Here is a 24,032-nt window from a genome sequence, read left to right as displayed (position 1 = left end):
CACCAAGACTAAAACCCAAACCATATTGATCTCTGAAGGATTTTCCTTGACCAAGGACTTCATCAAGCTTGAGATAAACTGCATTCAACTTATCAATGGTGGCCTTAGCCTCATTTAGTTCAATAGTAAGAACAACAATCTTTTCGGACAAGGCTTTCTTTTGTTTCCACAAGGTAGCATTCTCAATACCAAGAGATTGCAACATTTCATAGCCTTTAGCCATTGATCATACATTTTATCATTAGCTTCTTGTTGCTCAACATAAATGTCAACAGTGATATCTGAACATTCACTCTTACCATCTTCTTGGTTCACGATAAAGGCAAGAACATGTTCATCATCACCTAAATCATCATCATCACTCTCATCATGCTCACTCTCACTCAAAGTGGCAGCCATAGCCTTACCTTTCTTCTTTTTCAGTTGTTAGCACACTCAGATTGTATATGCCTAAAGCCCTCGCATCCAAAACACTTGATACCTTTATTTTTATTTTCTCTATCTTTTGAAAATCTTTTTGAAAAGGTACCAAGGGTTTAATGATCATAAGACTTTTTCACAAAAGGTTTTCGGCCAGTTCCACTATCAAAAGGTTTTTTCATGTTTTTCTTAAGAAACTTAGCAAAAAATTTTGTAAGTAAAGCACAATTTTCATCATCCAATGAACTAAAATCATAATCATCAAAAGGGTCAGAATCAACCTCATGTTTGAGAGCCAAACCTTTGCTCGATTTCTGTTTATCCCAATGTTTCAGATTTGGTTCATAGGTTTGGAGAGAGCCAATGAGTTCATCAATGTCTATGGCATCCACATCTTTGTATTCTTCAATGGTGGTCACTTTTGACATAAACCTTCGAGGTAGAGAGCAAAGAACCTTCTTGACAAGTTCAGCATTAGAATATGTCCTTCCCAAAGAAAATCATTCACTAGAAATATCACATACTCTACCATAAAAGTCAGTTATAGTCTCATCATCATACATGTTCAAATTTTCAAAATCAGTTACAAGTTTTCTAAGCCTATTTCTTTTAACAACACTAGTTCCCTGATTCTTAACTTGAAGCCCATCCCAAGCATCTTTGGCAAGCTCACAATTAGCTATGACTTTCATTTGGTTAACATTAATAGAATTGAAAAGAGCATGAATGACTTTAGAGTTATAGTTTGCAAGAGTTAACTCATCATGTAACGCCCATATCGAGGTACGTAGCTTTACTTATGCCCTAATACCCTTAGTTGAATTTGTTAAAGTTATCTTGAATAAGTGTGAAGAAAATTCCCTAAAATTTCATTAGGGGTAAAATGGTTTTTTCACTCATAATTAGTTGAAAAAGTGGAGAGTGAAAAGAAGTAGAATAACATGGAGAAGTTAATAAAAATGAGGGCATTATGGTAATTGACTAAGGGACATAGATGAAATTTCATAGAAAGTGCAAGGGTAAAATGGGAAGAATGTAAACATGTCATTCTCTACCATCTACAAACTCATCTCAATATAACAAATAATCATACTCATACATGCACTTCTCTTTGACATTTCATCAAACAATTTATATGCACACATCAATTCTAATTTGGCTACATTTCTACCTCTCTTCTAAGCCACCAAAATTTGGAATAAAACACACCAAGATTAACATCAAACCTGTCCAGGATTCACACTCCATAAATTCTATTCCAAATCTTCCATAATTCATCCAAACTCTCATCAAACATCAAGTACACAAACACTACTTCTCATGGATAAATTCTAACCATCATTCAACATCCATTCCATCAACAATTCTTCATATTCACATACATGCATAAAGGAAGTTCTCTACACAAGTTTACTCCAATCATAACTAGGGTTGGATTTACTTACCTTAGATGTGAGCAATCCAACACTTTAGTAGTCTTCCTTGATCCAACTCTCTTTCTCTTAAATCCTATGAACACAAATCATAGGAATTCAACACTTTAAAAATTAAATCTCACATCTTAGTGCAAGGATCTTACCTAAGGATGCTTGAGATTGAAATTCCACTAAAAATGAACCAAGATCTATGAATTTCCTTGAAAAATGATTGAAGAAATTTGAGAGAACTTGGGTGGAAGGTGGCGTGAAAGGAGGAGAAGAAATGGCTAGGGTTTCATTCTTTAACTCTTAATATAACAAAATATTACTTATAGTTTCCCATTTTACCCTTGCACTTTCTATGAAATTTCATCTATGTCCCTTAGTCAATTATCATAATGCCCTCATTTTTATTAACTTCTCCATGTTATTCTACTTCTTTTTACTTCCCACTTTTTCAACTAATTATGAGTGAAAAGACCATTTTGCCCCTAATAAAATTTTAGGGAATTTTCTTCACACTTGTTCAAGATAACTTTAACAACATTCAACTAAAAGTATTAGGGCATAAGTAAAGCTACGTACCTCGATGTGGGCGTTACAATCCCCCCCCCCCCCAAAAAAAAAAAAAAGAATTTCATCCTCGAAATTCAAACGAACAACTCAGGATGGATGGTGGTTCCGCATATTTTGCTCTACCTCCCATGTTGCTTCTTCTATCTTATGATTCCTCCATAGGACTTTGACGAGTGGAATACTTTTGTTTCGGAGCTCTTTAATCTTTCTGTCTAAGATCTGTACTGGTGGCTCCTCATAAACGATATTATCTTCTAAGTCCACTTCTTCTTTAGTATATGGGAGGGATCATTGACATATCTTCGAAGCATCGAAACATGGAACACATTGTGCACCCTATCCATATTAGGTGGTAGCGCCAACTTATAAGCTACCTTTCTAACAAGTTGCAACACTTCAAATGGGCCAATGTATCTAGGTGCTAACTTTCCTTTACCGCCAAAACGTATGACCCGCTTGTAGAGGGAAACTTTAATAAACACTTTATCACCCATTGCAAATTCCATGTCTTTTCTCTTTAAATTTACATAGCTCTTTTGTCTATCTTGAGCTTGCTTCATTCAACGTCGAATCAACTGGATATCTTCTATCATTTTCTAAGTTATCTCTGGCCCAAGAGCAGTATGTAACTCATCTTTCTCGCCTACCTCATCCCAATGCAATGGAGATCTACATCGTCTACCATACAAGGCTTCATAAAGAGCCATCTTAATTGTAGACTGATAGTTGTTATTATAGGCAAACTCCACCAAAGGTAACATCTCATGCCAAGTCATTCTACAATCCATACAGCATGCCTTCAACATGTCCTCAAGTATCTGATTTGTTCTCTCAGTCTGGCCATTTGTCTGAGGATGGTATGTTGTACTAAATGCCAATCTAGTACCCAAATTTCTCTGTAGACTGGTCCAGAAAGCTGAAACAAATCTGGAATCTCTATCTGACACTATGGTCTTGGGCACACCATAGAGTCTGACTATCTCCTTGACATAGATCTAGGCCAACTGATCTGAGGTAGTGCTATCTTTTACTAGAAGAAAATGGGCTGATTTCGTTGATTTGTCTACTATCACTCATATCGCATTATACCCCTTTTGAACTCTCGGAAGGCCTATGATAAAATCCATTGATATACTTTCCCATTTCTATTCAGGAATGCTGAGTGGCTGAAGCAAACTTGATGGTATTTGGTGTTCTGCTTTCACCTGTTGACAAACTATACACTTAGTTACATAATCTCCAACATCTCTCTTCATACCTGGCCACCAATAACTTTGCTTTAAATCTTGATACATCTTGGTTCCTCTAGGATGAACAGTATATGGTGTATCATGAGCCTCTGAAAGAATCTTTCTCTTCAACTCAACATCTTGGGGAATACATATACGATTTCGGAAACAGAGGACACCATCTAACAGGTGGAATTCTGATATCTTGCCCTCAATCACTTGCTGACTTATTTTCTAACACCACTCATCAACAACTTAATTGTTTTTCTTTAATCTCTTCCAGCAAAGTAGGCTGAATGTCTAACCTGGCAAGCCTTCCCGGTATCACCTTTATCTGGTCCTTTATCAACTCTCCCAATAACTCTTTCTGTCTTGTTAGTTGAGACAAGTAGGCCTTTCTACTCAAGGCATCAGCTACTACATTGGCTTTTCTAGGTTGATACTTAATTTCATATTCATAATCATAATCTTTTACCAACTCCAGCCATCTCCTCTACCTCATATTCAGCTCTCTTTGGGTGAAGAAGTACTTCAAGCTCTTATGATCCGTATAAATGTTACTCTTTGCTCCATACAAATAATGCCTCCATATTTTCAGTGTAAGAACTACAGCAGCCAACTCTAGATCATGTGTAGGGTATCTTGTCTCATACTCTTTTAATTGTCGAGAAGAATAGGATATGTGCTTATATATGAAGAATTGTTGATGGAATGGATGTTGAATAATGGTTAGAATTTATCCATGAGAAGTAGTGTTTGTGTACTTTATGTTTGATGAGAGTTTGGATGAATTATGGAAGAATTGGGAGAGAATTTATGGAGTGTGAATCCTGGACAGGTTTGACGTTAATCTTGGTGTGTTTTATTCCAAATTTTGGTGGCTTAGAAGAGATGTAGAAGTGTAGCCAAATTAGAGTTGATGTGTGCATATAAATTGTTTGATGAAATGTCAAAGAGAAGTGCATGTATGAGTATGATTATTTGTTATATTGAGATCAGTTTGTAGATGGTAGAGAATGACATGTTTATATTCCATATTGCATTATTGCATCCAAACATGTGAATTTAGAAAGAATAATAAGCATGAGCCCATCTACATGCATACATACTCATAAGAGCATTAAAGAGCAATAATGAACATTAAAGTTAAAGAACAAATAGAAAGAAATGAGAAATATTAAAGAAGTTCAAATCTGAATTTTTATTTAAAGAAGTGAAAAGATAAAAGAAGATAAGGTTGTTGCGATGGGAAACCTGTGAGTGACATAGCCTCGCATGCATGTCGCCTTTAGTGAGCGGCCTCAGAATCTGAAAGAAGAATTGTACAGTCCGTTAGAAGTGCATGTGGATGAGGACTATACCTAGAATTAGAGAATACACTCACATGGCCAGAGTTCCAAATCCATGCCTCAATGAGTCCGATCGGCAAGAAAGAAAGAAAAGAACAAAAAGAAAGAAAGAATAGAAAAGATAGAAAAGAACAGAAAGAAATAAAGAAACAGAAAACAGAATAAGAAAAATAGAAAAAGAAAATGCACATCCTATGCATTTGTGCATTTTCATCATACCTATGCATGATATCATGCCTACTATCATGAGTAGTGAGAAATTAGAAATTGAGAAAGAACAGAGAAGAATAGAGAAGTGTGATGTAAGGAAAGAAATTCAGAATATAAGCAACGGAGAGAGAAGAGTAGTATAGCGGGTTTACTTACTAAGCAATGAGTGCTCATCCCGTTGTTTTCAATGTTTTTGCAGGTAGTAGGTGAGATGCGGTCGCTTGGAATGTCAAGAAGCAGAAGGGTTTGGCAACGCTATCGAGTTGTTGTTTTGTGACTGTATTATATTATGTAAAGATTTGTATATAAAGAAAAATTAGACATGGGCCCATTATTTTATACTCATCTACATGTATATTTTCTTATATATATTTAGTGAGTTATACTGTTATTTTACGAGTATACTAGCTAGAGAGAAAGAACATTACATTTTTAGTATCAGAGCAAAGGTTTTGGGATTTGACAGTGTGCCTCTCTCGCCGCATTGACGTCCCGTAGTCGACCATCGTAAGTTATTTCTTTCCTTATTTGTAGTAAATGAGTTAATTGAGTTGACTATAAGTGTTGGTGTTATGTAGATGAGACGTAGAACTCGAGCAAGCAATAAGAAGGCAATGAGTACGGGTGAACCTTCTAACCCTTCAGAATCTACTCCCCCTATCCTAGATGAAGCGAGGATCCGTAATATTATATAGCAAGTCTTGGGAGAAAATTAGGGGAGATCGATACTAGAGAGAGTTGAGACCACAGTTATTATACCAACCATTATTAAGGAGAGAGAGAGGTCAGTACCTCCGATAGTGCAGCATCGTATTGAGTCGATATATGGGTTATCTAGTCAACATCAGCCGTCAGAATTCAGGGGTACGACGGACCCAATAGTGGCAGAAGAGTGGTTTAGATCTGTGGAGCGTACGGCGGCACTTTTTCCTATGACAGATCGGGAGAAGATTCAGTATGCAAGCTTTCTGTTTAGGGATGATGCCCGTATATGGTGGGAATTGATAGAGGATACTCGTGATATAGCCTCGATGACTTAGGGAAATTTCAGAAGATTGTTTGAGGCAGAATATAAAACAGTTGATCGAGTTCATTAAAAGGTCTAGGAGTTTATTAGTTTGCAACAAGGGACTAGCTCAGTGAAAGAATATTTGGTGAAATTTAATTCCCTGGCAAGGTTTGCGCCAAGTGTAGTGAGTACACCAGAATTGAGGAGGGATAAGTTCGTGCATGGGCTAAAACCAGAAATAGCCCGAGATGTGATGGCCAATGCCCAGCCCCCTCAGACATACAGTGAAGCTTTGGAACAAGCCTTACGTGCAGAAATATTTGTGAATAAGCTAACCCCAGTAACTCCATCAGCAGTAGCCCTTAGTGTTCCACCTCCTGCTCCACAGAGAGATAGAGCTAATGCCCCCACTAATAGAGAGGTGAGAAATAAGAAAAGATTTCAACTCGAGAAGAATATGAGGGATTGGCAGAATAAAAGGCCGAGAACTGTTAAAGTTCCCCAATGTCAAAAATGTGGAAGAAATCGTTCTGGGGAGTGTCTTAGAGATTTGGGCTGAAATATATGATATAGATGACGGTAGCCAGGGCATATGATGAAAGATTGTAAAGCCCCTCCTGCACCCACAGCGCAAACACCTAAAGGTACCAATGCTCGGGTGTTTACAGTAGCTCAGAGTGAAGCTGAAGCTAGCCCATCCGCAGTTACCGGTCAATTATTATCCACTCAGTTCCCCTTTATGCATTAATTGATTCTAGAGCCACACATTCATTTAATGAGTTTTATTGTTATTTTACGAGTATACTAGCTAGAGAGAGAGAGAGAACATTACATATCAGTAGTCCAACTAGTCATCAGTTTTGGTCTAAACACTTCATTTTCAACAATAACCGAGGTTGTCCAACCATTCACAACCGTGGACCAGACTCTTTCATCAATAGACTTAAGAAAAGCACGCATCCTAGGTCTCTATGTGTAATAGTTAGGTCCTTCTAACAAGGGTAGTCTATGAGCAGACCCTCCTTCAGTAAAGAAACTCATGACAAAAACCAATCAAACAGATGCTAACACAGCAAACGGTGGTGCACACACAGACACGTAGCAGATCTAAAATAAAACGCAACACAGAATATATTTCGTCCAAACACAAGACCAAACAGATGCACACAAAAACAACCAAAATGGGTATGGATCAATTGAAGCAACTTATCAGAACAAGCTCTAATACCACTTGTTGGGAAGTTTGTTTACTCACTTTAGTGTATGGTTATCCATTTTAAGTGCAGCAGAAATATTACTAAGTTGATTAAGAGAATTCAGATTTAAACACATCAAACACAAGTGCAGAAAGTAAAGAACACTGTCATATACATGGTTCGGCTAAAATCCGCTTTTAGCATACATCCATGGGACCTTGTCCAGATCGAAGCAATCCACTAAGTTAAAAACACATTACAAGATATAGTTCAAAGTTGATCTAAGATACAATAAAAAGAACTCTCTGTTCAACTTTACACTTAACACCACACTTTAAATCCTTAACATGTTGAAACTCCTTAGACATTCTTCACTCTGGTAACACACCCGAGAACAGCTTGTGAACCACCAAGCTTCAAACACTAACGCCACGCACCAACATCAACATCAGCAAAAGCAAAGGAACCATGTTCCAAGTGCCATCAAGACAATGTAAGATATGGTGAGGTTTTGGCACGAAGTGTAAATGAACCTATGAACCTTTTAAGAGAAAGAATACTTTAAGAAATTTCATAGTACAAGGAAATAAAAGATCAAAAGGTTAGATTCAAATACGCAAGAAGAGAATGTTATATAGCTTGCTCAACACATATGTGTCACGTCAACCAACAAGGGGCTGACCTATGTTTGTCTAAATAAGGAAAGTATTCCTTCTTTTGGTTTGGACCACAAAACAAATCAGAAAAGATAACTTTATTCCCTAGGACCACTTTAGGATAATATGACACATGTAAAAAATCTTAAAAAGTTAGAGACAAAGATAAACAAATATATTTTCCACTTTATCAGACATGCAACTTGTGCTGGGTTGCAAATATCTGAAGCGAGTGTATAAGCACAAACTGTTGTGCACACACAACACATAAGGTTGACAAATATGTTTATTCCACAACAATAATAAGTTGGTTATACTTACAACTAAAATTTTGGTTGCCAAATCAAATTTAATTTATAATAAAAGATTTTTAGAAACACAATTTGCAACTAAATGTTAGATTTTTATTTAATGGCCCACGTGCCTTAAATTTTATATATTATGTTTGTTTGTTTGTTAAAGTATAACTTTGGTTTAATAATTATTTTATGTGCTAAAATCTTATTGGTCTATAGAGAGGTTTTTTCTATTAACTGCACACTTTGATGGAAGGTGTGATTATATAAAGCCAGAGGAAAGTCCGGCGCATTGCGCGGGTTGCTTAAGAAATTAGTTTTAACACCAAGTTTGTTTGAATAATTGGATGTTTTAATTTGTTGATTATCTACTATAAAGATACATACATTGTATAGGTTGAAAATGATCTACTAAATCTCCTAATTATGTTAGTTAGAAAATTTACAATGAAAGTTAGGAAGGAACCAATGATGTGTTTGGGGTTATTCATATGAAAGCAAAATTTCATTCCCTTTATAGGCATCATCTTTATGCAAGGGTTGATTACCCAAGTTGAAAGGTTCGCACGTTGTGCGGTAGGCTTAAAAAAGTTGTTTTCACACCATGTTTGTTTAAAAAATTAGATATTTCAATTGGTTGAGATCTATTATAATTGTACAGACATTATATAGGTTGTAAATGTTATACTGAATCTCCTAATTATGTTAATTATAAATTACAAAATATACTAACATAATTTAAAAATTATACAATATCAATAGTATCCTAGGACCGACTAAAATAATAAATTAGAAAATATTTGTGATAATATTTAATATAATGTTCAATTAATAATTAAAGTAATAAAGAATATTAATTTCATATAAATATTACATGTCAATGTATACCCATTTAATCCAAATAAATAATATTAAATTGTATAATTAATGTTTTGTGAACCGGACAATTTGCTTGAAAATTGGGTTACTATTTATTTAGGATTTTCTTCATTTCCCTTTTATCATTTCTTTGAAATTCCTATATTAGTTTCTATCCTCGTTTGCTTTGTCTTTTGGTATTGTTGCCGATTCGTTCAAATATGACTGTAGTGTTTATCTTGTGTGGTTTATCATGAACATTTCTTCTTATTACTTTAGTCCGTATGTTTCAGCAGCATAAACATTGTGCACAAAAATCTGGCAACAAATATTGATCATCGTACAACACAATAACCTTGGTTTTTAAAAAATGAATGGGTAGTTTAGAAAGAGAAAGTAAGAATGTTCAAGTGAAGTTTTAAACTTAAAAATTTTGAATCAGATATAACCTTTTTAATCCACACATTAGAAATCTAGATAACTTTCAAGAGAAACTCTCAAAATGATGATTTGTTCATTCACCTTTAAATAAAAAGTTGCAAAGACTCATATCAAAACGATGCCAACATACACACCTAATGTTACAATCTACTACCCTTACAAATTAAATCACGTTCCTCTCTTTATACACACAAAAACATTTAATTTAGATTATATTACATTGCATCCTTGAGATATTTTATGAAATTCAAGATGACCGTGACTATTGTGGGACTTGAGCAAAACTTTTGAATTTAGACCTTCATATATTTAATTTTATAACTAAGAATTTTTATTATTAAGAGAATACTATATATGGAAAAAAAAAATGATTAAAATGTCAGGAAAAATATATATATTTTACTTTGTTATATTTAAAATATTTTTAGATTTTATATATATATATTAAGTAGCAATGTCTTGAGATTTATAACATTCACATTAGAAAATGATTATATTAATACTATGTATAATTTTGAATGATATTATGAAGAAAAAAACTTTGAAAGGTATCTCCTTTATTTTCCATAAGAAAGCCTAAAATGTTAAATTTTTATAAAAGGAAAAGTTTTAAAAAAAATTAATTAGACAATTATATTAAATTATACTATTTATTATAAAATGGAGCGTGTAAATATAGAATTTTAACCTAAATAGCCTATCAAGATCACTGATATTTAAAGAGTAATATTAATTTTGTCTAATTTTAAAGATAGAATATAGATATATTAGCCTTAATTCAAGAAGAAGATTGAGTTAAATTTAAAAAATGACTAAATATATATTTTAAATGCCTTAACTTAAGGGGACGCCTAAGGCAATTGCCTTAGTTGCTATGGCGCACCTTGTTGCCATCATCCGAGACAATTCCTCGTAGTAGAATTTCTAGTTGTCACATCTGTTCAATTAAAAGTAAAACAAATTGTAAAAATATAGTAAGTTAGAAAAGAATATGTATGTATATATATAATAGTTGTGAACTTATTCATTTCAAAATGCTAACCTCTATATATCCCTTAAGGTCAGGATCTACCTTTTCCATGATGAAAGCTGCATATGCTGCAACGTTATCTTTAAGAATTTGAGAGCTTATTTGCAGAGGCACTCAAGACTATGACCTTTATCCATAAAAATTATGAGAAATTTTAAATTGTAATAGCACCGAATAATTGAAGAAATAAATTAAGGACAATTCATTGGTTACGCATATATAATGAGTCCTCACCTCCTATACCTCCTCTGATAGCAACCCATCGCCGTTCTTATCACACCTGGCAACAACTCTTCAGCAGAAAAATCTGTCAACTGGCAACAACACTTACAGCAGAAAAATCTGGCAACTGGCAACAACTCTTCCTCAGCAGCATAAACACTCTGCCCATAAACACCATCTCAACAGTAACCTCAGTCATTACAATCAACATTAACCTCAGCATTTCAACTGAGTAGCAGTTTAACATAGAAAAACAATAATAACCTCAGCAATTCAATTCAGCAGCAGCTTAGCATAGAAAAAAGTATTCTTGGGTAAAGGATGGTTATCTGGTCGATTCCCATCAAAAGTTTCAAGGAATTCAATAGCAAAAAAACATACATACCTGCACAAACTCAAGCTTTCCCCACTCATCAGCTCTTAATATCGTCTCTGCATCATCATACACAAACACCCTCTTCCTCAGCAGCATAAACACTCTGTCCATAAACACTCAGTAGAGAATCTCAACATAAACCTCAATCATTCAAATCAACAACAGCTCAGCATAGACAATCAATTAACCTCAACAATTCAATTCAGCAGCAGTTTAGCATAGAAAAACAACAATAACCATAGCAATTCATTCAGCAGCAATTCAATTCAGTAGCAGCTTAGCATAGAAAAAAGTATTCTTGGGTAAAGGATGGTTATCTGGTCGATTCCCATCAAAAGTTTCAAGGAATTCAATACCAGAAAACCATATATACCTGCACAAACTCAAGCTTTGCCTAGTTAGCAGCTCTCAATATCGTCTCTGCATCATCATCCAAACACCCCAACAGGCTCTGCCCCATATTCTCTTGAAACTTTTGAAATCTCTTTAGCAACTGCAGGTGAAACTGACCACTTGGAGTTTGGCCAAATAATCATTCCAATAAATTAGCACCAGCTTCTGCTGCTATAGCAGCATCTTTAGCTGATAATCCCACACATCTTAACCAAAGGTACATTCTTTTCACGCTTCTCATCATTAAAAGAAAATTTCTAAGTTCCCTCCCTTTACGCCTGCAAATACACAATCTTAACGTGATTAGTGATGTTTAAAACAATTGTCAACGATGAAAAAAGGTGTTTAACATTACCTTGGATTCGCCTACTGTGGAAGTTGAAAATTTTGAGCTGAAATAGGCCACCAGTACTCAATCCTGATGAAACAATGAACAAACATAATGTGAAAAAAAAAAAAAGATCATGAATGCAAAACTAATAAACATATTTCTAAAGGAGAACAGCAACAAAGGGGCATTTGGAAGAAGACAAAAAAAAAAAAAAAAAAAAAATAGAGATCGGAATAATAACAGCTATATTACCTAACAAAGTTGATGTGTATACCGAGACTCCGGTGAACAGTGGAGCAATCGATGCATAGAAAGATCCAGTACATTACTGACGCCCAGGTAAAACACATCTACAACCAAAAACAATTTAAAAAAAAAATAAAATAACAGCCAAAATTTTGAAGATCCAATAGCAAATTTCACAGATCTGAATCAGATCCAGAGATAAAATAGAAAACACCAAAGAACACTCTTTTATCATAAATCTGATTTAGAAGGCCCCAATTTTCATTTGCATGAAGAACATAAATATTACCTAACGAAGCTGATGTGTACACCGAGACTCCAGTGAACAGCGGAGCAATTGATGTATAGAAAGATCCCGTACATTACTGACGCCCAGGTAAAACACATATATAACCAAAAACAATTTAAAAAAAAAAAAAAATTAAAATAGCAGCCAAAATTTTAAAGATCCAATAGGAAATTTCACAGATCTGAATCAGATCCAGAGATAAAATAGAAAACACCAAAGAACACTCTTTTATCATAAATTTAGAAGGTCCACATTTTCATTTGCATGAAGAACATAAATTATTCGGTTTTCTTGCACTAATTCTGGAAATGCTGCTTGAGAACCGTCTCCACGAAGCTGCAAAACCTCAAAAAATAACACAATTAAGTATCGTGTAACGCTACATTCAAGGAATTCAATACCAGAAAACCATAAATACCTGCACAAACTCAAGCTTTGTCCAGTCAGCAGCTCTTAATATTAAAAGATTTTTTATATACAAATCTTTAGGTTGATACTGCAATAATGAAGGAATATGCTACCTTGTAAACATAACGCCAGTCCTTGCCAGTTTCACCCAATCTTGTCCACAGAACATTCATTACTAACTGACATTCAGAGCTATCAGACATAGTAACTAATCAGTTAATTGCAAAATAAAGATATCATTCTTTAAAAATACATCAATAGTTGCAAAAAGTTTACACAAACTAACAATTTCTTAGTGGCCTGTGCTATTTCAGCCAATGCAGTGCCATGAGGACCCCAAGGTTCATTATCTGTCGCATCCAATACCTGTTTCAATAATGATAAATTCATGTAGTAAACTACAAATAAATTTAAAAAACTTTAAAGACTCACATAATGGCAGGAATGATTCATATCATCCACACAACACAGGCTTTAACTGTAGCCAGCCTAGCCCCCACAAAGTTATGGCATATTTGGCATACTGTAACGTATACCTATAATTACCCACCAATCCAAATTGACCCATCAGACTATTAGATTGAAAATGAGACAAAGACATTATATTATGAAAAATAGAAGCATAACTTTCCAAATTAATAACTGATTTTAGAACAGCAAGAATGAATGGTGATTTGCTAAATAGGTACTTTCATACATAAAAACAAAGTACGACCATTCAGATAAATTACCTTAGTCTACTTTTCAAAAATTTCAACATAACCTATTTCTAATAGCACCATAGAAACTTGGACTTCAATCCATAACATATAACACAGAGTTGGCGTATAAAAACTAAGCATTCGTTTCAAAATTTCTAACAATAGCAATGGCCAAGTGACCGCCTCGCCCATGAATATAGCCACCACGTTCTCCAGCAATGTTATTGATTTACATACCGCCTACCAGTAATAACAATAGATATTAATCGTTTAGTTTGGTTACTAAAATTTAAAAAAATTGAAGGCGAAGCATCAGGTGAATTAACATCTCTCATAGAATCGATTGTATTATAGAAATAATTTGTTCGTACTGTGAATTGTTTGAAATCTGCTGCTATACTAAACTTTCCGTTGAAGCATATAAGAAAATAATTAATTCATTCCATCAAACTTCACAGAAATAACCATTAGCTTCTAATTTCCTCTTCCTTTTTTCCCTCTAATATTTATTTTATGTAACAACAGAGATTTACAGTAATAAAAATCGATAATCATTCTTCTTTAATTACACTACCCCCAATTAAAACTACCAAAAAAAAAAAAATTTATGTCCTCCAACTACGTCTCTTATTTCCCATGCATTCGCGCAGTTGAGCTTGAAACCATATAACCATAAAAAAAATAAATAAAAAAACATGATTAAGATTAACCAACCAAAATCAATCGTACTGATTCATAGACATCATGATGGTATTCGTGCCAACATAAAAAACGCAGCGGCCAAGGATGTAGAAACGGGTTTTCTGTTGCTTTACCATTTGCAAACAACGCTTCCGAAAGCCGGAAGATTTCTTGGCTTGTTTTCTGCGGCGAGGTTGAGGTGCGGCGATAAAATAAGGAACGGACATGGTAGTCGAAGGACCCTAAAAAGGAAAAAAAAAAAAAAAAATTGGGTGAATCGAAATTGATTATCACAGAGAAAGAGAACTCAAGTTTTCAACATTCTTTTACAAAAACAGAACTAATGTTATCAGAAAACTATCCACAACCACATTAAGTTTTCAACTTCTTTCACAAAACATAACTAATATCATCACAAGCCTCTCTACACACATAAAGTTCTCAAACATTATGAAAAATCTCTCCACAACCACTTAAAGTTTTAAACTTTCTTCCAAAAAAGAAAATAAAATCCAAAAAGGACACAGACCCAGATGCAGAAAGAGAGGGAGAAGTGGACGCTCTAACATTGGCAACCATTCGTTGAAAGGTGATGTCTTCATCGTCAATCTTATCCCTGCCTTTACCCCACTTCTTATCTGCAACCAAATCAATTCAAAACCATAATATGATTAATCAATTAATTGATAAAATCAATGAATTGAATTAGATTAAAAAGCTTGTTCGACCTTTTGGGTCACGGGGATTTGTGTATTCACGATCTTCTCTTCCTGCCATTTTCAGTCTACACTCACATCTGAACTGAAATGTGTGTATTCACGACGCTTGTGGGTCACTGAGATTTGTGTATTCACGACCTTGTGTATTCACCTTTTATTTAAATCTTTTTTCTATTTTGCTCAGTCTCTCTCGACTAATAACACATACCGTCAATTTGAAGCATTTGAATGCGGACGTGAACGTGAAACGTCCGTGTTCATGTGAAAATTAATCTAAGTTTTAATTAGATTTTTTATTTCCAATTATAAGATGTCACTTGTCTAATAATATTTAACCAAGTCGAAATAAAGAAATGATAGAAAAGTTTTGATTAGACCTTTGGATGCTCCATGTCAATGTATAGATTAATCAAGTTTTGATTAGACTTTTGAATGCTTCAATTACATGATGTCACATGTCTAATCCTTTAAAACCTCAATTACATGATATCGCGTGTAGATATATAGATTAATCAAAGCTTTGATCAGATATTTAGATGTCTCAATTACATGATATCATATGTCTAATAATATTTCACTATGTCAAGACCTTTGAATGTCCTAATTACATGATGTCATATACCTAGTAATATTTAGACTTGACAAACGGGCAAGTCAGACAGGTATGGATTGGGTAACAACAGGTCACGAGTAGCAACAGGTCACGAGTGAAACGGGTACAGGTCCATGGATAATTTTTTTTGTACAGACAGTCATATGCATGACCTGCACCCGCCCATACGGGTACGAGTCAACCCGTATAAAATGATTTTTTTTTTTTTTCTCCATTATCAAATTTAGCAGCATAAACATTAATTAAACAAGACCAACTAAAATATACAATAATTTAATAAATTGTTACTAAATGGCAATAGATATACATACACGATAAGAAAAAACTTCAAATCAACAAATAATACTCCCTCTGTTTTTATATAAAAGTCGTTTTAAGCTTGAACACGATTTTTAATAAAAAAAACTGTGTCTCTCCCACCCAACTTTTTTCCCTGATTTTGCAGGTGGGAAAAGATTTTGCAGGTGGGAAACTTTCCCGCTACATATTTAAATAATTTACATTTGTCTTATTTACGCCTTCGAACCCCTCGACTCCACACAGCAACCCGGCGAAACGTGGCTCCTTAAAGTCGAAGAATTGACCTCCGGTAAAGTCCGAGTCGAAGATCCTGTCTTTACACTTTGTTCCAAAAAAGAGAGAGAAGATGGAAGCAGAGACGCAGAGTAGAGAAAGAAGAAGTAGGCAATAGAAAATATGAAAGAGAGGAGAAGAGGGGAAGAGATAAGATAAAATAAAGAAAGATAGAAGAGATGTGAGCCATAACGAAAAGTGGAGAAAAGACAAGACAAGGAGTGACTTTTAATTTAAAAAAATAAAACACCCTCAAAACGACTTTTATATAAAAACAGAAGGAGTAAACGATAAGAAAAAACTTCAAATCAACAAATAATAAAAGCATCCCACAAGCGATAATAGTAAAACTCATCCAATTCTGAATGGTCTCCCACATTTCAGTAAACAAAATTGAACTAAACGAAACAAAACCCTCGAACTCACTGCCGTAAATTTTGGGTTTTGCAGGTTTTAGATTGGGGTGAGGGTTCTGGTTTTGGGGTTCCTACCTGAAGAGGTAGCTGCGTGAGAGAGATCAGAGATGGCAGCAAGAGAACTCAAAATTTTGTGATTGAGAGAAATGGCTGGGCGTCGGCGTGCAGGATGGCTGCGTGAAGGAGAAATGGCGAAATGGGCGACTGCCGACTGGATAGATGGCTGCGAGTCTGCGTGACAGAGATCAGAGATGGCTGAAAAATTGTGTGTGGGCTAGGAGCTGTAAGAAAGAAGTTATTTTGACGAAGAAAGAGAGAGAAAAAGAGAGGTGGAGTTTGCCAGGTCTAGTTGGGGGTGTATAGGCGTGAAGTGTGGTACTTTACAGCANAAAAAAAAAAAAAAAAAAAAAAAAAAACCCTAGAACTCATAGCCGTAAATTTTGGTTTGGTGTCAAATATTGGGTCAGTGCCGTTTCAAAAACATTTGTGACTTTAGGTAAAAGTTACTTTGGAGGCCTTCTAATAATATAAGCATATATTAAAAAAATTATTTCAAATTTATTTTTCTTGCTTTTGAGATACAAAATCACTAGGAGAGGTGGATGACGACCGGCGAGCTAACCGGGTCAGGTTTGTGGGGGGTTTTGGAAAATAGATGCTGAAGAAGTGATGGGTGGTGAAATGGGTGATTTCCAATGCCAAGATTGACCCAAAAAGACTTGAAAAGTCACAGCCCAAAAGGTATCGGTGGCCGGCTATGGCGGAGTAAATGGAGGAGGTATAATAGGGGTTTTGGTGAGAAGGTTGAAAGAAGGAAGATGGTGCTGTTAGGGAAGGCCAACGATGTCAGGTCCATGCCAAAAAGATCGGAAATGGTTGTCGCATGCGATGAAGCTAGGTTGCGAGATTCGTAAAAAATCGGTCAAATCAAGGGCTATCAATGTTGGAAAAACACTTGGAAATGATAAAGTGATGGTTCCGGTCGATTTTGGTGAGAAAATCGATCGGAATCAGCTTCAAACGACTGGCGGCGGAAGAGGGGTGGAAATAATTTATGTGAATGTCGAATTTTGGGATTGAATTGGGGGTGAGTAATTTGAGACATGTAAATGACAATTTTAACCTTTCATTGTTAAAAGAAATTCAATTTGTTAATTTAGGGGTGTAAATTAGAATATATGAAACTAGAGATACAAACTTGCTATTTCGTCAAGCTTTGAGTGATAATATGTGTAAAAAGTTTATAATAAATTTGGGTCTTTTGATTTTTTTTGTGCCCCTTGGATTGGCCTAGATAAGAAATTATATACTATTTTTATTTTTGTAATATATTTAAAAAAAATTATAAAAAATTTGGCCATTTTTGGCTCTATTTTTTTGGGGCCCTAGGCAGGTGCCTTACCTGTCTACCCCTTGAGCCGGCCTTGTATTGGGTTTTGCAGGTTTTAGGTTGTGCGTGAGGGTTCTGGTTTTGGGTAAGGTGGCTGCGTGAGAGAGACCAGAGATGGCAGCAAGAGAACTCAAAATTTTGTGATTGAGAGAAATGGCTGGGCGTCGACGTGCAGGATGGCTGCCTGAAGGAGAAATGGCAAAATGGGCGACTGTCGACTGGAGAGATGGCTGCATGTCTGCGTGACAGAGATCAGAGATGGCTGAAAAATTGTGCGCGGGCTAGGAGCTGTAAGAAAGAAGGAGGATTGATGAAGAAAGAGATAGAAAAAGAGAGGTGGAGTTTAATGGAAGATGACAGAACTCACAAAAGCATTGAGGAAGAAAGAGAGAGAAAAAGAAGGGTGGAGCTTAATGAGTAATGATGGGTGATGGCCGAGCAACATGAGAAATGTTTTTCGGTTTTAGAATTTTTTTTAATGAAAGAGAGAGAAAAAGAAGGGTGGACTGGTGGAGTTTAATGAGTAATGATGGTGATTGTAGAAATGTTTTTCAGTTTTTGAATTTTTTTTTTAAGTAAAATGAGGGTATCCGCAGGTATTCGGTCCATCCGTTATTTTCATGGGTGAATTGGGTATGGATCAATTTTATATGGGTCAAATAATGGTCTATCCGTACCCGTCTGTTGGGTGTGGGTATCCGTTTACCCATAGATATAGATAGTATTTTGCCAAGTCTAGTAATATTCCACTATGTTACATAATGTCACGTGTTCAATAATATTCTATCGTATCAAAATGATTATAAAACGTCATAATGATCATCTATTTATATTGATAATAAAAGAACATGTCCTCTCTCTACACACATATTGACAATTTCCTCTCCAGGGGAAAAGACGAAGAAACCTTTCTCATCTACGTTCAATTTCTCTCAAGCGAATCTTCATGGATCAAGGTATGTTTTCTCCTAAATTATGGAATTGTGAAAGTTATCTTGTTCAAAGATCTTAGGCTTATGGCTTATGCAAAATAAGGATTTGATTTGCAAAGTTAAAGAATGTCTTACACAAAAATACTACATTATATATAAATATAATTTGCAGCAATCATGTGATTTATAAAGGACACTTATGAAAGAAATTATTTTGTAAAAGATAAATATTGACATATGATTTATAAAGGCTTATTTTGTTTGTAGCGAAAATGTAACATTACAAACAAAAGTTATTAATTGCAATATGCTACATTTAACAACTATTTTTTTTTTTTTTGGTCATAATTTCTAATGATAAGTGTTATGTATTTATTAATAACTTTTTAAATATGCTTGAGAGAAGATGTGTAGTTGCATAAAATATTAAATAAATATTAAAAATGTATGTTTAATCAAAAACTAACTTTATTTAATAGATCACCATCCAACAAATAGTAATTAAAAGATTATTTAAAAACAATACTCCCTCCGTTCCGAAATAAAAGTCGTTTTAAGTAATTGCACACTTTTTAATAAACTAATTTTTTAATGTAAAATTTTTTTCTCTGTCCTACTCCATCTCTTATTCGCTCCTCCTTGAAAGTACGATAGAAAATGCAATGATGAGAAAGTTGTGTTAAGTGTGTTTGAAAGAGAGAGAGAGATGAGATGAGGGGAGAGGAGATGTCATAGACAAGACAATGACACTTATTTGAAAAAAAAATTAAACCCTCAAAACGTCATTTATTAAAAAAGAAACAGAGAGGGAGTAACTGAGAAGATTCAATCATAGGTGTTGGAGTATTGTGCCTTTCCTCAATCAATTGTGCATAGCTTTTTAGTTTTTTATTTTTTTAATTCTTCAATGATTTTTTGTTGGTCTTTAGTAGTTTCTTCATAGCAATCAAATCCATCCAGTAATTCCTCTTGTTGTACTGATTCTTGAGTGGTAGGTGACTAAGAACGACGTACCAAATTCTTAATAAAAGAAGAATTCTTTCCCAAAACGTTTTCACAAATTTGTGCATTAGACAGGTTCAACTCCTTCCATCTTAGTTTGTTCTTTTAATTCTTTCATTTTGTGCTACATAATTTAAAATGTAAAAAAATAATTTCATAATTAACGAAATATTTCAAATGTAAATATATTTGAAATTAAAGTTTCTCTTAAATAAATAATAATAAAAAAAACTTACATACGTAGCTTTGCTCACCAAGCTAATCCAGTCTTTTGCTTCAGTCCAATACATAGGGCAACATACTTCTCTTAACTCTCTCTCTCTCTCTCTCTCTCTCTCACCTTTCAAGATAAGAGTAAAAAAAAATTTAATTACTTGATTACCACATTTGATTGTCAAGTAATATAAAATTCCGGTAATCTTCTAAAACCAATAACAATTATTGTTGGTAATATAAGAAGTAACCTGATTACCTCTATTTTCTTAGATATTTTAAGATTATTTGGTAATCTTATTTTTGTTACAATTTTATCCCTTATTAATAAATTTTTGGACAATAATACCCTTATTTTGAAATTAATTTACATAAATCTATTAGTACAATTTTACCCCTATTTAATTAAGTTTTTGGACAATAATGCCTTTATATTTTAAACAAATTACAAGCTATCCAAGGCCATCATCGCCCGTCAACCACCATCGTCGGCAACTAGCCAACCATGACAGGGAGTCGTCGGAAATGGTCGTCGTGAGTCAATATGGTCGTTTTCGACCATATTGATGGCTGTAGATCTGGCTGGAAATGGCCAGATCTATTCTAGCCATATCTATGATCGTTAATGACCAAATCTGAGCCAGATCTATCTCGATCGAAATAGATCTGATCATTAACGGCCAGATCCATGGCCATAGATGCTGGAATAGATCTGGCCATTAATGGCCAGATCCATAGCACACAATGACCACATATCTCGTTGTTTCCGGCTAGATCCATGGCCATGTAGCTATTTTCGGTATTTGACATGGCCAGAAACATCCATATCGACACACAGTCGACCAGATCTCGCTGGTCATGCATGGTGGTGGCTGGCGGCTAGCGATGGGTTGAGGTGGGTAGGGGTGATTTTGTTATAAATTAAAGTTTTATATGACCGAGGTGTTTTAGCAAAACTTCAAATGTAGGAAGTTAAACAAATAATTCAAAAAATAATAAAAAAAATACTATATTAATATTAAAAATGAAGTTTATAACATACCCACCAATTTATCCTCCTAACTAAACATATTAATATAACGTGCCTACCAAGTTATTCAAACCAATCAAACACATTTCTCTAAACATTCTCAGTAATTTTCAAGGTAATCTATCTTTCTATTAATATAACATTCCTAGTAATACAATATTTCTTCAATCAAACACACCCTTATATGCAAACTAGCAAAAAATTTGTTGTTATGTATATGCTAGTTTAATATCATTTTTCCATGGCATGTTGAACATGACTCTTTGAAAAATGACAATGCACAACATTCATCTTTTGACGATTTTTGAATTTTGTTTTTGGATTGTTTCGACATTTAAATTTTAAATAAATATATTAGATAATTTTTTGCAGTCAATTAATTTGTCAAGAGTTTACTTACCTTAAAGGAATCCTACTAAACCAAGCACACAAGAGCTCTCTATCTCATTGACTATTTCTCATGTCAATTTTTATTGCCTCTTCAATGGTTGGGCGTATCTTAATTTTTTTTTTTTTTTTAAAGAAAATGACAAAACTCCTTGAATCATGCTGACATTGATTTTCTAAATATTCCTAACATATAGCTTATAGACATCAATGTCAAATTTGCTCTACAATAATAAAAACTAAATTCATTAGATATATGAAAGAAAATTGTCTAATATTTTGTTAAATTAATGTTATTAAATTGAGATCTTAATTCAACTTTTAATTGTTTAGTTATCTTCAAGCCGACTGCTCAACCCTATGTTTCATAGTTAAGTTTGAGACGACCGTTTAACCTTATGTTTCATATCATTAGTCTACGTTCTTTTAATTATCAAATACTTTCATGTTGCATATCACCCGTTTATATTCTTTCCATTATCAATACTATCATGTTTCATATCATCCGTCTTCGTTCTTTCCATTATCAAAACCATCGAAAGAAGCCATTTAAATAATTTAAACATGGAAAAAAATGTATTCCACCGATTGGTACATAAATTAATTGAATAAAAAAATAAAAACAAACTTTTTATGATAGGTTTGTTGGAAAATGGCGAAGAAGAGAAAGTCTAACATAAGAGAAAAGAGTGTGTCAAGGTAGCCAAAGATGACTGCCTGCTGAATTAACCCAACAATTAAGGGCTCTTAAACTTGTTAATTTAATAAGAAGCAGGCAAGTCATCCTTGGCTAATAAACAACACTCTTTATCTTAATGTTAGACCACTCTTCCTCAAATTAATTTATGCATGCCCAGATCCTTTGCACCATACATTGGTTGTTTAAGCTGTTCGATCATTGAAGAAGAGTAGGCCTAGCATGATCGAAAAGAGCCAGTCAAATTAGCCAAGGTGACTCCCTGAAACCCATCAACCCTCTAAATTTCAGTCATAAATAATGTTTTTGAAAGAACAACTTTTAAAAATGAAAACAGTGAAAATATTTTTGCATGCGAAAATTTCTTTTCAAAATAATATTTAACATAATCACTATGATACAGCATTAATATTTTAATGTATAAAAATACCAAAATTGTTCCATTTTGTTTACAAAGAAGTGAAAAATGATTTTTGTTTTTTTTCATTTTGAGAGAATAGTTTTTGGAAACATTTTGCAAAAATCATAACCAGCCCTAGGGTTTTAGAGCTTCTTGAAAGGAGCAGGAAGTCATCCTTGGCTAAAAAACTGACTCTTATCGTCATGCTAGATCTCTCTCCCTCTAAAATATGTATTTATTTCTCGAATGGGATGCCAATATGATGCTCTAAAGTCTCTATTTATAGCCAAAGGGAAAACAAAGATGATGTACTAGAATCCCCCATGTAAAATAATATTTGATTTCTCTATCATTTATTATTGCCGTATCCATTAGATTTGATTTTGCTGTAATTTCCTTTTCGCTATTTGAGTGCATCATTTAGCTGCTGATTATGGAATATATTCTCACCAGTTGCAGGCTGGATACAGAATGTTGGCATAGAAGGAAAGTCCACCTCAAAAGTTTGAACTGGCATTGTTGACCTTTATGAATTTGCCAGGAAAATTGCATCTGACCTTAGATTTGAAGATCGAACCAAATTCTCTGCGTCCATAATCAGTGACGTTAGGATGGATCATCCATGCATCTGAACTTGGTAAGATAATTTTAATATGTCGAACAAAGTTGAACTTGGTAATTTTATTTTTATTGTTGATGGTGATTTTTCGTTAAAAAAATGAAAACATGAGTTTTTGTCTCTGTAAAATTTGGTAAAGAAGTTTGTACTTTAAAGCTTGGTAATAAGGTTGTTGAGTACCAATATCGGCAACACTACCGGTCAAACTCAATTCAAGTCTGGAACTTGGTAACAAGGTCGCCAAGTGCATAAATCGGTAACATCACCGATCATACACAATTTAGTAATTCTGGAACTTGGTAACAAGGTTGCAAAGTGCATAAATCAGTAACTTCACCAATCATACACAATTTAGTAATAGACTAACTCGGTAATAAGGTCATCGAGTACACTGTTTTAAAACCCAACCCAGCCCGATCGGTTAGACCAATTGAACAGGGACCCAAGGCCTTCTCTAGGCTGGGTCACCCCTATCCACTATTTAAAGCCCTAAATTTATGAAGAAGTAAACCCTAGAGAGGAGGGCAATGATCGGCGAGTAGACAGTGGCGGGGTTGTTGGGGGTTTTGGAGAGGAAGTGTCGATGAGTTGAAAGGTGGCGACGGAGGTGATTTTCGGTCAGTGAAACGACCGGAAAAGGAAAAAGTCAAGCGGACACAACAACGGCCTATTGTCGATTATTAGTAGGGCGAACAGAGGGGTTGGC

At 34.5% G+C, this 24,032-nt stretch overlaps 1 long non-coding RNA gene across 1 annotated transcript; it reads right to left on the bottom strand.

The window, feature by feature from the left end:
• Positions 1-12,032: 12,032 nt before the first annotated feature.
• Positions 12,033-12,767, bottom strand: LOC116109654. The gene is made up of 3 exons (XR_004124791.1): positions 12,546-12,767; positions 12,263-12,360; positions 12,033-12,097 (listed from the first exon to the last, which is right to left on the bottom strand). It is a non-coding gene; the product is annotated as an uncharacterized LOC116109654 (long non-coding RNA).
• Positions 12,768-24,032: the final 11,265 nt, after the last annotated feature.

The sequence above is a fragment of the Pistacia vera genome, unplaced genomic scaffold (assembly GCF_008641045.1).
Source record: "Pistacia vera cultivar Batoury unplaced genomic scaffold, PisVer_v2 Contig587, whole genome shotgun sequence".
Taxonomy (NCBI): domain Eukaryota; kingdom Viridiplantae; phylum Streptophyta; class Magnoliopsida; order Sapindales; family Anacardiaceae; genus Pistacia; species Pistacia vera.
The sequence above is the reverse complement of the archived record's forward strand: the minus strand, read 5'-3'. Positions and strand labels throughout refer to the sequence as shown.